At 48.0% G+C, this 14,487-nt stretch overlaps 1 pseudogene; it reads right to left on the bottom strand.

Moving 5' to 3' along the window:
• The window catches only part of LOC125175081 (60 kDa heat shock protein, mitochondrial-like), a 56,323-nt pseudogene that overhangs the window by 21,630 nt on the left and 20,206 nt on the right, over positions 1 to 14,487 (bottom strand).

The following is a 14,487-nucleotide window of genomic DNA, read 5'->3' as shown; positions in this document are numbered from 1 at the left end:
TGAGGGCAAGATGGTCCCAACAGCATGTGGGGCGCAAAGATAATGATCTTTCTTAATGGCGAAGGTGTCTGGAGGCCAGTGGCTATTGGTAACAGGTGAAGCCAGAGTCCCCAGATGTTCAGGTATTCCAGCAGGCAGACAATTAAGGGCTTCATGGAAGTCTGGCCACACACAGGAAGAGGACGGCAACCTCCAAACAGGGCAGGGGAGACCAGCATGATTCCTGATCCTTTTCCCTAAACTTTTTTTGTCTTTAATCCATTTAGAGTTTACTTTCTTGAATGGTGTAAGATAGGGGTCCAGTTATGTTCTCTAGCACGTGGATATCCAGTTTTCCCAACACGACTTATTTAAGAGATTATTCTTGGGAGCACCTGGGAGGCTCAGTCGGTTAAGTACCTGACTTCGGCTCAGGTCGTGATCTCACTGTTCTTGAGTTCGAGCCCCACGTTGGGCTCTGTGCTGACAGCTCAGAGCCTGGAGCCTGCTTTGGATTCTGTGTCTCCCTCTCTCTGTCTCTCCACTGCTCATACTTTGTCTCTCTCTGTCTCTGAAAAATAAATAAACGTTAAAAAAAGAGATTAGTCTTTGCCTATTGTATATTCTTGTCCCCCTGTTGGAGATAAGCTGATTGTAATGTATAGGTTTATTTCTGGCCTCTCTACTCAGTTCCTAAGTACCTTGTTCTATGTATGTTTTTTTATGCCAGTGCCACATAGTTTTGATCATGATAGCTTTGTAACATCATGGAAGTCAGAAAGTATGAGGCCTCCAGCTTTGTTCTTCTTGCTCGAGAATACTAATCAGGGCTTTTGAGGTTCCATAAGAATTTTAGGATTCAAAAAATTCTGTGAAAAGTGACATCGGAATTTTGATAGAGATTGCATTGAATCTGTAGATCACTTTGGGTAGTAGGGACATTTAACCGATATTAATTCTTCCAATCCCAAAACGTGAAATATCTTTTAAAATTGTCTCCTTCACTTTCTCTCCCCAATGTCTTATCGATGTATAGGTCTTTCACTTCCTTGGTTAAGTCTATTCCTAAGGATTTTGTCATTTGTAATATTGTTATAAATGGGATCGCTTTCAGATAGTTTGTTGTTAGTGCATAGAAACCCAAATGATTTTTGAATGTTAATTTTTTCATCCTGAACATTTACTAAGCTCACTTATTAGTTCTCACAGCTGTTCAGTGGAGTCTTTAGGGTTATATATACATAAGATAAGGTCATCTGCAGACAGAGACAATTTTATGTCTTTGTTTCCAGTTTGGATGCTTTTATTCCTTTTTCCTGCCTAATTGCTGTGGCGGTACTTCCAGTGCCATGTCGGATAAAAGCGGAAAGAGTAAGTACTTACCTTGTGGTCCTAATGTTCCTTATTCCTCTTTCATTGTCGAATATGATGTTAATTACGGACTTGTCATATTTGGCCGTTCTGTTGAAGTTTATTCCTTCTACACCTACTTTGTCGACAGTTTTAATCATGAAAAGATGTTAAATTTTGTCAAGTGCTTTTTCTGCACATATTGACATGATCGTATGATTTTTATCCTTCATTCTGTTAATGCAATGTATCACACTGATTGATTTGTGGGTGCTGAACCATTTTTACATCCCAGGAATAAATCTTACTGAACAATGATGTATGATCATTTTACTGTGCTCTTAAACTTAATTGCTATTATTTGGTTGAGGATTCTTGCCTCTGTGTTCATCAAGGCTATTGGCTTAGAATTTTCTTTCCTTAGAGTGTCCTTATCTGACTTTGGTATCAGGATAATACTGGCCTCATAAAATATGTTTGGAAATATTCCTCCCTCTTTATTTTTTTTAAGAAAAGTTTGAGGATTGGTAATTTCATAGGACCAGTGAAACCATCTAGTTCTGTGCTTTTATTTGTCAAGAGATTTTTGCTTACTCATTCAATCTCCTTGCTTGCTATTGGTCTGTCCATGCTTAGTTATTTTTAAAGAAAATAAACATTGAGTTCAGGGGGGACAATTAGAACCACGAGCAACTATATCCATTAAGATGAAGTTAGTCTGTAGCAAGAGACACAAAGCATCATGGCTTAGACAAGATAAAAGGGTATCGCTCTATTAGGTAAAAGGTTGGAGCTCTTCAGCTGGGGGCTTGTGTGATGAGCTCTCTGATGAAGTCTGGAGGGACCCAGGCTCCTTCCAGCTCCCTGTAGTTCCACTCCTGTGTGGCCCAGGCAAGTAAGCCTGACATTCCATTCCATGCACAAGATGGAGGAAATGACCAGAAGAGGGAGAAGGACAAAGGGCACGCACAGGCTGTTTTGAAGGAAGGTTCCCAGAAATAGCTGTACCATCATTTCAGTCACATCACCTTAGTCCATTCCGAATCTCATGACCATGCCCATCTTCAGGACAGGCTGGACACATGGTCTGTTTTCTGTGTGACCACATACCCAACTAGAAATCCTCTCACTGAGGAAGAAGGAGAAAAGGAATGTTGGATTTCACCAGCCACCTGGGCTGCGGCAAACTTGCTGGCCACCTTCCAACTGGGGATGCTTAGCCAAAGGTGGTTAACTGGACACGGAGAACATAAAATATGTATTTCATAGATGTACTGAGCAATGAGCTCAGACACTCCTGCGCCCTCCCGTCTCACATGATAGTTTCGCCCTTGTGGCGAGTGTGATTGGTGCCCCACCTCCTCCCTTGCACCCTCCTGAGCTCACCTGCGGCTGTGGGAAACAGTTCCTGCGTGAGGTGGCCACCTCTGATAGACACGTGGTCCTTCCTCCTTACCCGAGACTTTCTCCTGCACGTGAGAACTCGCTCCGCCACAAGCACAAGTGACATTTGGAGGCATTAATATACCTGGAGCGACCCTCAAGAGGGACCTAGGAATCAACTGGCTCATGCCACAGGCCCCCAGAATTCTGGGAGAATTCTGAGAGTGTTCATCGTGGTTTCTCAGATGTGCCCCAGCAGGACGGATGCCCGCTGATCAACGGTTACCATACCCGCTCCTGTTATTTCCTCCACCCTGCTTCTTCCTCCCCACCGTGTTACCCAGATAAACTCCCTGCACCCACGTCTTTATCTCAGGGTCAGCTTCTGGAAGAACCCAAATGAAGACACCTTCACACACCTTCCCTGTGGTCACCTAGATAGTGGCTAAGTCAGAATTCAAACTCCGATCTCTAGGCTTTCAGGCCAAGTGTTTTTTTCCACAGTGCCAGAACGAGAACGTAGGAACATTTTTAAAACCACTCTGTCAACAAATTGCAGCGCTGAAACTGTTGACCCGATTTCTGAACCAAATCCTAGGCCCACAAAGAGTGAACGGAGTAAATGAACATGCAGAGAAGACTCCGTCTATGTATTAAAGATAATGACCAGGACTGGTTTTGCTGATGAATGGAGCCTGGGCCTCCTCCTGCCCAGTAATTCTGGGGACCGCTGTTTGATTTGATCATCGTGTTTGTCTTTGTTAGGATGCTATGCACCGTGGCAGGAGCTGCTGTGCTGACAGGAAGGAGCTCCGCCCTGGTGAACCCCAGAGACTGTGCACCCCAAGGCCAGGACACAAAGAGACCCTGTGGGGGAAGTGCCAAGGGTCATCCAGGACCCAGTCAAACCCTGTGGCACAGGAGGTGGGCACAACCAGCCTCCCACAGCCAAATGCTACCATCCATTCCCTGTCAAACACATGTGCGGGTAAACTGAGGCAGATGACTGAGAACCGGCCAGGGGTTGGAGTCCTGCACAGCAAAGGAGGAGAAGGGAGTGACAATCGGATGGAGCCAGCTGAGAGCCTGGGGGACGTGGCCCTGAGATCCTGCCCCCTGCCCTGTCCCAAGTCCCCGTCTCCTCGGCTCCTGCATTCCTGGCTCTGATTGTCATTCATAGACTGCAGTATGTACACATGCCTCAACCAGATTTGGTACCCCCAGCATTAATAATGGTTCCTCTTCTTCTTCTTCTTATTATTATTATTTTACTATTATTACCACTATTTTGCTCTAATAATATTGAGAGCATCAACTCCTTCTGTTTTCTTTGGCTGAATGTTTATATGGCAATGGTTTACTTTTAATATTACCTTTAAGCTTGACAACAGTCAATAATCCCATTGCACAGATGAATAAACTGAGCCACAGCAGGGTTAAGTAATTTGGCCAAGACCACACAGCCAATAGTTCCAGCCTGTCTGCCCCCAAGGCCACGTTTCTGACACCATGCCACATCGCCTCTTGGTGGGCTTTCCCGGGCCAGCGGGGTTACAGTGCTCAGACCCCAACAGGAATGTCGGTTTTGACTCTCACCAGTGAAGACCAGATGACCTGATTCCCTGCCTGCCCTTCCAAGTTAGGAGGCTGACATGAGGCCGAGGTGGGTGAGGGGGAGTCAGGGTCCCCTTACCCTTCGGCCTTCCAGTGAAGCCTGCTTGCCCTTCCCCAGGTACCTGGAACAAAGCCTCGGAAAGCCCTGTCCAGGACCACAGAGGGCCTCCAAAGGGCTTCAGACCCTCCAGTAGGCAAGGTGGGCTTCACGCCTGGGTAGCTGCCACTGTCCAGCCCTGGAGCGGGCCCAGCAATGGCTATGCCTGCCTCAGGCTTTCTCCAGAATACGTTCCAAAAACGAACCTCCTTGGAGAAATAAGGGTTATGAGAGGGAAGAAAGAAAGAGCAAAAGTGGGGGCAGAAGTATCAACAAATGATCTGGGATTCATTCCTTTGAGACAGCAGACTCCTTAAATTTTTCTACATTGCATCCTGGTGGTTAAGTGCTGCTGGCACCAAAGGCTTCTGGGAATGAGCAGGGTGTTGGGGGTGGAGGGAAGGACCATCCCACCGAGGCTACAAGCCCACTCCTGCAGGGTCTGAGCTCCAAGGACGTCTCTGTGCTCCTTTGGGCGTCCCCCTGCCTTCTAAATCATCAGCTGTAAACCTTCAGGCCCTGCCTACTTTCTGTTTAAGGTGTGTATGGTGGGGGCAGGGTGGCTAGCACACGGAGCGCTGGCTGTCAACGAAATGGACAGGTGCGTAAGTGTTCGTGAATCCCAAGGACCAGAGCAGTGACTGGAGCCAGGGTTTTCCCATTGCTATTAAAAGGCCAGTGAGCAGTAGGCTGTCTGCTGGAAGCCTCCAGAAAACGAACACAGCAGCTAAGGAGCTGTGATGGATGGGGGCCGGTGTGCTAACAGCAGAGGAAGGGGCCCTGGGGCGAGAACAACAGGTCTGTGCTTGGCAGACCACAACTGGGAAGGTGCAAAAGGAAGTTTTCTTTGTTTCTTTGTGAAAGAGCTGAGCAAGGCTCTCAACAGGGATGATATGCTTTTGAGCTTTTACGCACCATTATAAGAGGCCAAGCCCCAATGCCCGTGGCGCATTTGCCAACACCCATTGGTCAAAGTGTCATGCGGCCGAGCCCATATTCCAAGGGTGGAGGAATGACGAGAAGTTGCAAAGTCACGCTGCAAAGGGGCACTGTGCAGGCATGGGTATAATTAATCGTTTTAGCTATCTTTACAATCTACCACAGACTGGCTCTTACCTCCAAGATTATTTGAGATTATTTTTGTCTCACTCCGGTTCATCGTCCAAGATGGCTCTAAGTGAACTGAATGGGGCACTGTTATAAGTGATGGGAGTGGGGAATTGGGAATACTGGTACAAGGCATGTGTTACCCGTGAGGCGGTATACTGTTGTTTGAAAGTGGACTTGAATTAGTTGTAAATGCATTTTGTAAACTCTAGGGCCATGACTAAAAATACTGTTTTAAAGAAATGTAATTGATATATTAAGAGAGAAGATAATTTGGAATCATAGAAAATGCTCAGTTAAAACCAAAGAAGGCAGGAAAGGGGAGGAGGATGTTTTTAAAGCACCAAAGATCAAGAACGACAAGTAGAAGACAGATACAAATATGGTAGTCATTAGTTCAACCAAATCAATATTCACTTTAAATGTGAATCATCTAAATATACCAATTAAAAGAAGAGTTTTATCCACTGACAGAGTAGATTAAAAAACAATATCCTACTACATAAGCATTGTTTACACACACACAAGAACATTTTAAGTGGTTTAAAAGATCACTCTAGGGCCATTACAGTGGTGCCACCATAAGCCCAAAGAACAAGGTCCAAGTTCTCTAAAATGGCATTTAGTGGTTTTACAATCTGGCCCCCACCTGCCTACTCGACACCACTCACCCTGCACTCCAGAAGCCTAACTAATTGCACATTTATACCTCCATGCCTTTTCACCTTCTCCTCCCTCCACCTGGAAACCCTTGCTCTTTCTTTGTTCACTTAATAAATATCAGTGGACTTACATTATGTGAGAATTTAATTGACAAAAAGTATCTTGCTGAGGGGCGCCGAGGCGGCTCAGTACGTTGAGCGTCTGACTTCGGCTCAGGTCGTGATCTCACGGATCGTGGGTTCGAGGCCCGTGTCGGTCTCTGTGCTGACAGCTCAGAGCCTGGAGCCTGCTTTGGAGTCTCCCTGCCCCTCCCCCGCTCATACTCCATCTCTCTCTCTCTCTCTCTCTCAAAAATGAACATTAAGAATTTTCTTAAAAATTAAAAAAATTATCTTGCTGAAAGAGAGAAAATTTTAGACACTGCCAGTGATGCTGAGAAGGATTCTAGTATCAAAAGTGTACTTTCAACTGTATGTCAGTTTTTACCTTTTGTGCCAACCCTGGATCCTCCCTCTTCCTGCAAGGCATCATTCCAGCGTACTACTTAAGTGTCCTTCAAGACGGGCAGACAAGGTGCCTGCTCATAAAGCTTCCTTGGATGTCTCAGGCTGTTGTTTTCCCCTCCAAGTTCTTACAGCAGTTTGTGTCTCTATCTATTCTGGCACTGCCCCACTGTGTGGTGATTATTTATTTCAGGTAGACTGAGAGATCCCTGGAAGGAGAGAGAACATCTTGTTCAGCTTTGTACTTTCTTGAGTCCCTCTCTCCTGCCCATGCCCAAGTACAGTAGCTGGAACCCAACGGGGGATCATAGTAGGACGGGTGGATGGGTAAGGGGATGGGTGAATGAACGGACGGATGTGATCTCATTTGAGTTCCCCCAAGGCAGACCCAGTATGAGGACTTGGATGCAGGTAGTTTCTCTAGAGGTGACCCTACGGAACCGAAATGGTGGGGGGAGGGGAAGGGACGGGAGGGGGAGCTTAATCCCACCGACTTGGGATTCCTCCATAAGGAGGAACCTATTGGCTCAGAGGGGTCTCACAGCTGAATAAGAAGCCAAGATATTGTGAAACTCTTCCCATCCCCCCTAGTTTGATGGTAACTGTCCTACTCTCCTGTACTTCCCAGTCTCTTCCACCGCAACTAAGCAATTTCCTGTGGTGTGGGGAAAGCCCTCAGGCAGCCCGTCAACAGCATCTGCTGCAAATGTACATGTACCAGCAGATGGAGCCCTCAGTAATATTGAGCGTTAGAGTGAGAATGTTTTCCCAAGCCCATTCGAACCTGCACACACTGTGTTCATCGCAGATGGTCGACAATTACCTACTTACTTGCTATCTGAAGTGCTGCACTCTGCCCACGGTGTGGTTCAAGTGGAAAGGTGTTTAGTCCTATGCCCCCCACACCCTGGGGGATAGTGTGTCTGTCACTCTGACCAATGGTCTAAGCCACTGATGTTATGTAGTACAGCTCCACACTCCGCTCAGCAAATGGTCACTATGTCCTCAAGGTCCTTCCCACCCACATAAAAATTCCAAAAACAGGATGGATCCCCAACAGGGAATCACCTCCCAAGCCCCATCATACAAATGACAAAGAGCTTAAACATGGATGTCCAGGAAGGAAGTGCCATGTTGTTACAACAAAGCTGTACGGTTTTGCTGATTTTCCTTCTAGATCTGATGGTCTTTCCGGCTGTGTGGAAACTATGTACGGAGGAGATAAAGAGCAGTTTGGGGTGGCGGAGGGAAAGAGAAAGAGCTGTGTAAGCACGGTTAATAGAATTGCTGGGTTGAGACATTTTCTATTGTTTTGTTTTTCTTTTGCATTATAGGATACAACAGAGGAGGGTTGGAAGTATTACTCAAAGAGTGCCTGGGTGGCTCAGACGGTTAAGCCTTTGACTCTTGATTTTGGCTCAGGTCATGATTCTGCCTTGGGATCCCTGCTTGGGATTCTCCTTTCTCCCTCTCTCTCTGCCCCTCCCCCCTCATCCCCTGCCCCTCCCTGTGCAAGTGCTCTCAAATAAATAAACTTAAAAAAAAAAAAAAGGAAGTATTACTCGAAAAGGAATTCTTTTAAGCTGAGAAAGAAACCCAGTGTTGTTTTGACTTTGTATTTTTCTTGTTAGTTAACTGGAAACATTTACTCACCTGGAGCTTGGACAAGGATGTTGGACAGAAGTTCAGCAGAGCACTCTGGACTGGAGAGAACTTCCTTCAGAAGACAGTAGGCATCTGAGCTAAAAGGTTCTTGGAAGAAAGCAGAACCTGCCCCAGGGTTCTTGTTTGGGAGTGCTCCCTGGGAGCCGAGGCGAGCAGGGGGAGGGGCTGAACAAGAATGTGGTTAGCTCAGCCTGTCCCCCTGGGAGCTCCAGAGCATGAATTGCACCGGAGTTGTCCCCCTTGAGGGAAAGGGGCTGACCTTTAATGTTTATTTATTTATTTTTATTTATTGAAAGAGTGGGGGACGGGGATGGGAAAGGGGCAGAGAGAGACACACACACACACAGAATACAAAGCAGGCTCCAGGCCCTGAGCCATCAGCAGAGAGCCCACTGGGGGGACATCTTGACCTGAGCCCTAGTCGAAGTCGTTCACTTAACCGACTGAGCCACCCAGGCATCCCAGGGCTGACCTTTAAAATCTCACGTCATTCAGTCATTGGTCGGGTTTGTGGGTGTCAAGGTGGCTTGTAATCTTGAGGAATGTGGAGGTGGGGGTGGCTCCCGTTCCTGTGGGGGGGGCAGCCGTGTCCCACTGGCAGCAGGCCAGGACAGGTACACTTGCTCTGTGAAGGGATCTGAGTGGACCACCAGCAACATCCTCCGCTGGAAGAAACACCACACCTGCTCCATATGAATAGCCGACGCCAAGAAACACAGCCGAGTCACCATAAAGCAAGGTTCATTATGTGATCTTGGCATTGACACTGCTGTTTCCCAGCTTGTCATAAAAGATGGGTTCCCCAAGTGCTTTCTCTCGGTTTCCTGTGGGTGAAATAAGATCCCTTACGTCCTTCCCATCCATTAGATTCTGATATTTTAATGATTCTAATCAATAGAAGACTATCTGGCTCTATTGAGCTTTCCAGGTTGAAATGTGTGTTTCTGAGCTACTGCTTATATGTGCCTGGGTCTTTTATTTATTTTTTTTTTATTTTTTTTTTTCAACGTTTATTTATTTTTGGGGCAGAGAGAGACAGAGCATGAACGGGGGGAGGGGCAGAGAGAGAGGGAGACACAGAGTCGGAAACAGGCTCCAGGTTCTGAGCTGTCAGCACAGAGCCCGACGGGGGGCTTAAACTCACGGACCGCGAGGTCATGACCTGAGCCGAAGTCGGACGCTTAACCGACTGCGCCACCCAGGCGCCCCTGTGCCTGGGTCTTTTAAACTGAGAACCAGACCCGGGGCAGGGGGAAAGGTAGCTTGCTGCATCCAAAAGGAATCAAATCCAAGCTCTCTTAAGTGGAGCATGAATCAGAAACATAAATGAGAAGCAGATTTATATACTTCCCCAAACTACCGAAACAAAGAAAAGCCTGCACGTTGGAAGAATCTTGAAATTTTGGTGCAGTTTCACTTGGTTTGAGTCACTCGTGGACATTTGTCTCCAATAAGCAGCTGATTCAGTTCCGTCATGATGTTCTCACATCTCTGTTCTATTTCTTCACTCTTCACTCAGAATCTCCTTGGTTACCTTTTCAATTTGCCCCTTCAAGGTGGAGGAGGGAGGGCGGGCAGGGGGCTAGTTTTCGAATCTGCTGAGTGCATAGACAGGGAAGGGGTTGGTGGGAAGAAATGATTGTTGTTCAGCCGCAAGCTTCTCTGGTTGTTTTTCTTTCATATTAAAGAATGAAATTCACTCCTTCCCGCCTCTCTTGTCCTCGTCACTGCTCCCGGAAGCAAACCACACTGAAGTCGCTTTGGCATTGCCATATACCCTCCACATTCCAGGCATGGTCCTGGGAAACTGCAGGGGAGTAGATCACAGTCGTCTCTGCGGCTCAGGCCACGTGCAGTCCCAGGCGGGTGCCAAGGGCACGGAGACGGGCTTCATTTTCCCGAGGACTTCCAGGCGGCACTGACACTGCAGCTGGCAGTCAGTGATGTCTCCTGGGCTACAAAGGGACACGGGGCCTGCTGTTCATTCTGGCAGGATCTCGTCAATTATTTTACAAGGCTGTCTCAGGATGACTTCCCCCTCTTTCCCTTGAAATATTTGCTTACATACATTTTCTCACTTTTCTTTCCGCCTTCCCACCCTTCCCACATACACACTCAGAAATAGCTCACTTCTCTAGAGTGGCAGGCTGGGGCTCCCAGCTCTCTAGGCAGGGCTGTCGAAGCCTGTGGTCTCTCCCTGGAGCTGGCAAGCCGCCGAGGGGGGAGAGAGGGCTCTGGCCTCGAACCAAAAACGTAATTACTGACATGCTTAGCATCCATTGACTCTTCTCCTATGAGGGCGTTGCTAATGAGATAATCCACCACACAGGACTTTTCCTGTATTCACGTTGCAGAGAGAAAGAGAGCGAGAGACAGAATGGGGACCCAAAGATTCAAAGCCCCAGGAATGGGCTCGGGTAGCCCTTGGGAAGATCCATGAAAAGTGCGAGCAAAGCCTAAGCCCTTTGACCCAGCAGAAGTCTAGACTTAAGTACCCATACTCATAGCATGCACTCTCGTCACAAAGATCCGAAACAACAGCAAAAAAAGTAGAAGAAGAAGAAGAAAGGAAGGAACGAAGGACCGAAGGCAGAAAGCAAGAAAGCAAGATTAAATGTTTGACTCTAAAATTAAGCGAACTCACATAGTTCTAAGCCCTGGCCAGAAACCCATGCTCAGATGAGAGATGTGCCCAATGACATCTGAGGTCCGAAACTCCGTGGGAGATGTGTGGGGATGCCAGGTGCATTCCTGGCACAGCGCTAGTGGAAGTGCAAGTGCAAATGATGACGACAAAGTGAGTGCTGCGGGTCGGGTGGGGACCATAGTGCGGGAAGGACTGATGTCAGGTACAGGAGGCACCTGCTGCTGCATTTGCCCCAGGTAAGTTTAGCCACATGTAGGAAAATGGCCAGGGCTGCCAAAAGCTTCTCTCAAGAGGAGCCCAAAATTCAAAATTTTATATGGAATCTCTGATTTTTCAATACCTACATAGTTTTCAACACCATACAGGCCAAATAACATACCAGTTATGAGTTGGATCTGGCCTGAAGCCTTTGAGATGATTCTCACATGTGAATAAAAGCCGCCAAGCGAAAGGCCTGATGCCCATGAACTTTGCAGACCTTCACAGGGATTATACGCACCACTCCAAGGAGATGCCGGAGACATTGCTCACATTACCTGCCGTTGGGATTCTCCAGTGATACTGCTGGACTCACAGACACTGAAGGGAGCCAGACCTGCAGCGTGAGGCTGTGTTTCTCCGTCAGGCCAGGATGACTCAGGAAGCCGGCCTTGGGCTGAGCCAAAGACACTGCAGACTTGCTCGCTAAGAAACGGCCCGACGCCTGTGCAAGTGGTGCAGGGGACAGTCCTCCACCCGCAGCCACCCACTGCTCAGTGGTTGGCCAGAGAGCAGCGTGACCCTCTAGTCTGCAGATTCCGTGTGGAATCCCAGTATCCGACTGATACATGACAGGACTGAGGAGCAGAGGTGCCCCCACTGAGCCCCTCCTGTCCTGTCCTGTCCTATAGACACAGTCTGGAGCCCCAGAACCTCACCCAACACGCAGCCAGGAAGCTTGCTCCAGCCCCCTAGTCCCTGTGGAAGCCCGCAGCCCTCCCTATGATTTCTATGAATTCTCAAGCCTTGTGTTCTCAATGCCTCTCAGGGTTGCCTCTGCTTTTGCTCAGTCTCTACAGTTGCCAGATGTTTTAATAGATTCTCCCGAGGACACGAATGAACGTGGTCAACGCTTTCCTTTACCTCTCAGGCATCCTCCTTCTTCCTCTGCCACCAGGAGGAAAGCAAAATCCCTCCCCATGTGGCATGCATAGCAACATGGCAAGCATCATGTTTTCGAGTGCTTGCACCTGCCCTTGAGGCCTCACCTGCTCCCCCCAGCTACTGATCCAAGGGCTATACTCAGGACCGGCTTTGTGGGCCTGTGACCCATGCAGTTGCTTGGGACCCCACACTAAAAGGGCCCCGAACTGGTTCAAGCCTCTGTTGTCACCATATAGAAGTTGTTAATAATTTTTGAATGAAAGCGTCCACGTTTTCTTTGCATTGGGCCTGGCCAATCATGTAGTCAGTCTTGCTGTACTTGTCTAAACCACACAGTGCCCTAGGAGGAATGGTAGCACACGATAATGGTCTCTAGTCCCACACCCCTCACTGGGCCCCAGTCTCTTCACCTATGAAATGGTCAGGGAGCAAGAATTCCTGTCCCCTCCAAGGTCCTTCTAGCTGGACTAAGATGCAAATTGACATGAGACTGGAGGTTAACGGGGGAAATCAAATTTCATAGCATATGTACGGGGAATCCACACAGACATCGAAATTCCAAAGACAGGTGCAATGAGGTGGTTATGTCATCCCAAACTAAGAGAAGGGGACAAGGGTCTGGAACTTCAGAGAGAAAGAATACAATTCACAGGAAGATAAAAAAAAAAAAGAGTAAATGTTTGGTAAACACTTGTTTGCTGGGCCACTTGGAAACAATGGGACATAGAGGACAGATCAAATAGGCCTTAAGAAAACCAAAAACCAAAAACCAAAAAGCAGGCCTTGCCAGGTTCCTCCCCTGTCCACCGTACCTAGTTCATACAATGAACTTGTCTATGGTGATGGCACTCTTCCTGGAGCAGGTCTTCTATCTAAACTTTTAGGCAGTTGTAGGGGACATAAAGAGTTTTTTGAGAATCCGCTATTTTTTAAAAAAATGTTTGTTTGTTGATTTTAAGGGGGGGCGGGGAGAGAGACAATCAGAAGCACACTCCATGCTGTCAGCACAGAGCCCGATGAGGGGCTTGATCTCACGACCCTGAGATCATGACTATGGGATCATGACCTGAACCAAAATCTGCAGTCGGATGCTTAACCAACTGAGCCACCCAGGCACCCCTGATTGCTTTTTAACCGAAAGTAATCTTCTTACAGAAGTGGCCCGTCCGGGGGTGACCTGCCTTTTGTCCCCAACAATGGTAGTACCAATCTCAAAGGACACTTGCAGGGATTAGCCGTGACCATGAATGGGAGGGGTGGCACAGGGCCGGGCACAGTGCAGAAGCTGCCATTACCGGTTCCCCTGGGCCCTGCGGGCAAAGCAGAAAGGAGCTATGATGGGGAAGATGTGGGTGCAGGGGCCACATGGAGGTGGCCCACGCCACAGGGGGCGGGGCTTGAACTGCAGGACCCGTGAGGAGGCTCCCTGTTAATAAAAAAACACCCTTTATTGGGAACATATTGCACACCAGGCACTTTCCATTCATTACAACTCCTCCGTACAGCTTTCTGAAAGATACGCAATATGTGATGTTCCCATTCTATAGATGGGAAACTGAGTCATGGAGGGCAATTTACTCAGGTCCGGAGTGCTGAGTTGCAGGACTGGAATCTATCCGGACCTCATTCTGTCTGACTGGAACCCCCCTGCTCTTTCTGCCCTGCCATGTATGGGCAACAAAAGTACAGGGTCATGGCCTCCTCTTTGAGCCTGGGAAACCATGCTGCCATTCCTGTCATGAAGAAGCTCACAGCCTTGGCTCAGCAGGTCTACAGCAGATATCTGGCCAACGAATGACAAGAATGACCAGAAGGGAGAGAAGTGCGGTGACCACATCACTGAGCATCCAAACCAGGACCCTTCTGAGTCTGGACACAAGGACCAACAAGGACTGTAGCACGTACAATGGGGCATCTGGTTACCCTGGAGAGAACTGAGCTGACTGACATTCTCATTATTCCCAGGAGATTTACTTTTTCATTGTTTAAAGATTCTCAGAAGATATCCAACATATCTTTTTTTTTTTTTTTTTTGGTTCTTTTCTGGGCTGACCTCTCCTCCAGTCGGTTCCTGAATTCTGCACAAGCCACTCACCGTGGAGGGTTTTCTGCCCACCGGCCAGGCTCTGTGTCTAGTTGGCCCTCACTCAGCCCATGTGCACAGCTCCCCACCCCAAACAGGGGAGCCGTGCTGGGCACAGTGGCTTGCCATTGGACTGTTTCAGGGTGGGATGGCGCCCCTGTGCCTCCTAAGCTGAACTTCCAGGCTGATCTGTTGCTCTAGGGTGAAACACTCATTCAGTCTTCCACAGAAGGCAGAGAATTCACTTGTCTTG

The sequence above is a fragment of the Prionailurus viverrinus genome, chromosome C2 (genome assembly GCF_022837055.1).
Source record: "Prionailurus viverrinus isolate Anna chromosome C2, UM_Priviv_1.0, whole genome shotgun sequence".
Lineage (NCBI taxonomy): Eukaryota > Metazoa > Chordata > Mammalia > Carnivora > Felidae > Prionailurus > Prionailurus viverrinus.
This window is presented reverse-complemented; position numbering and strand designations above follow the sequence as displayed.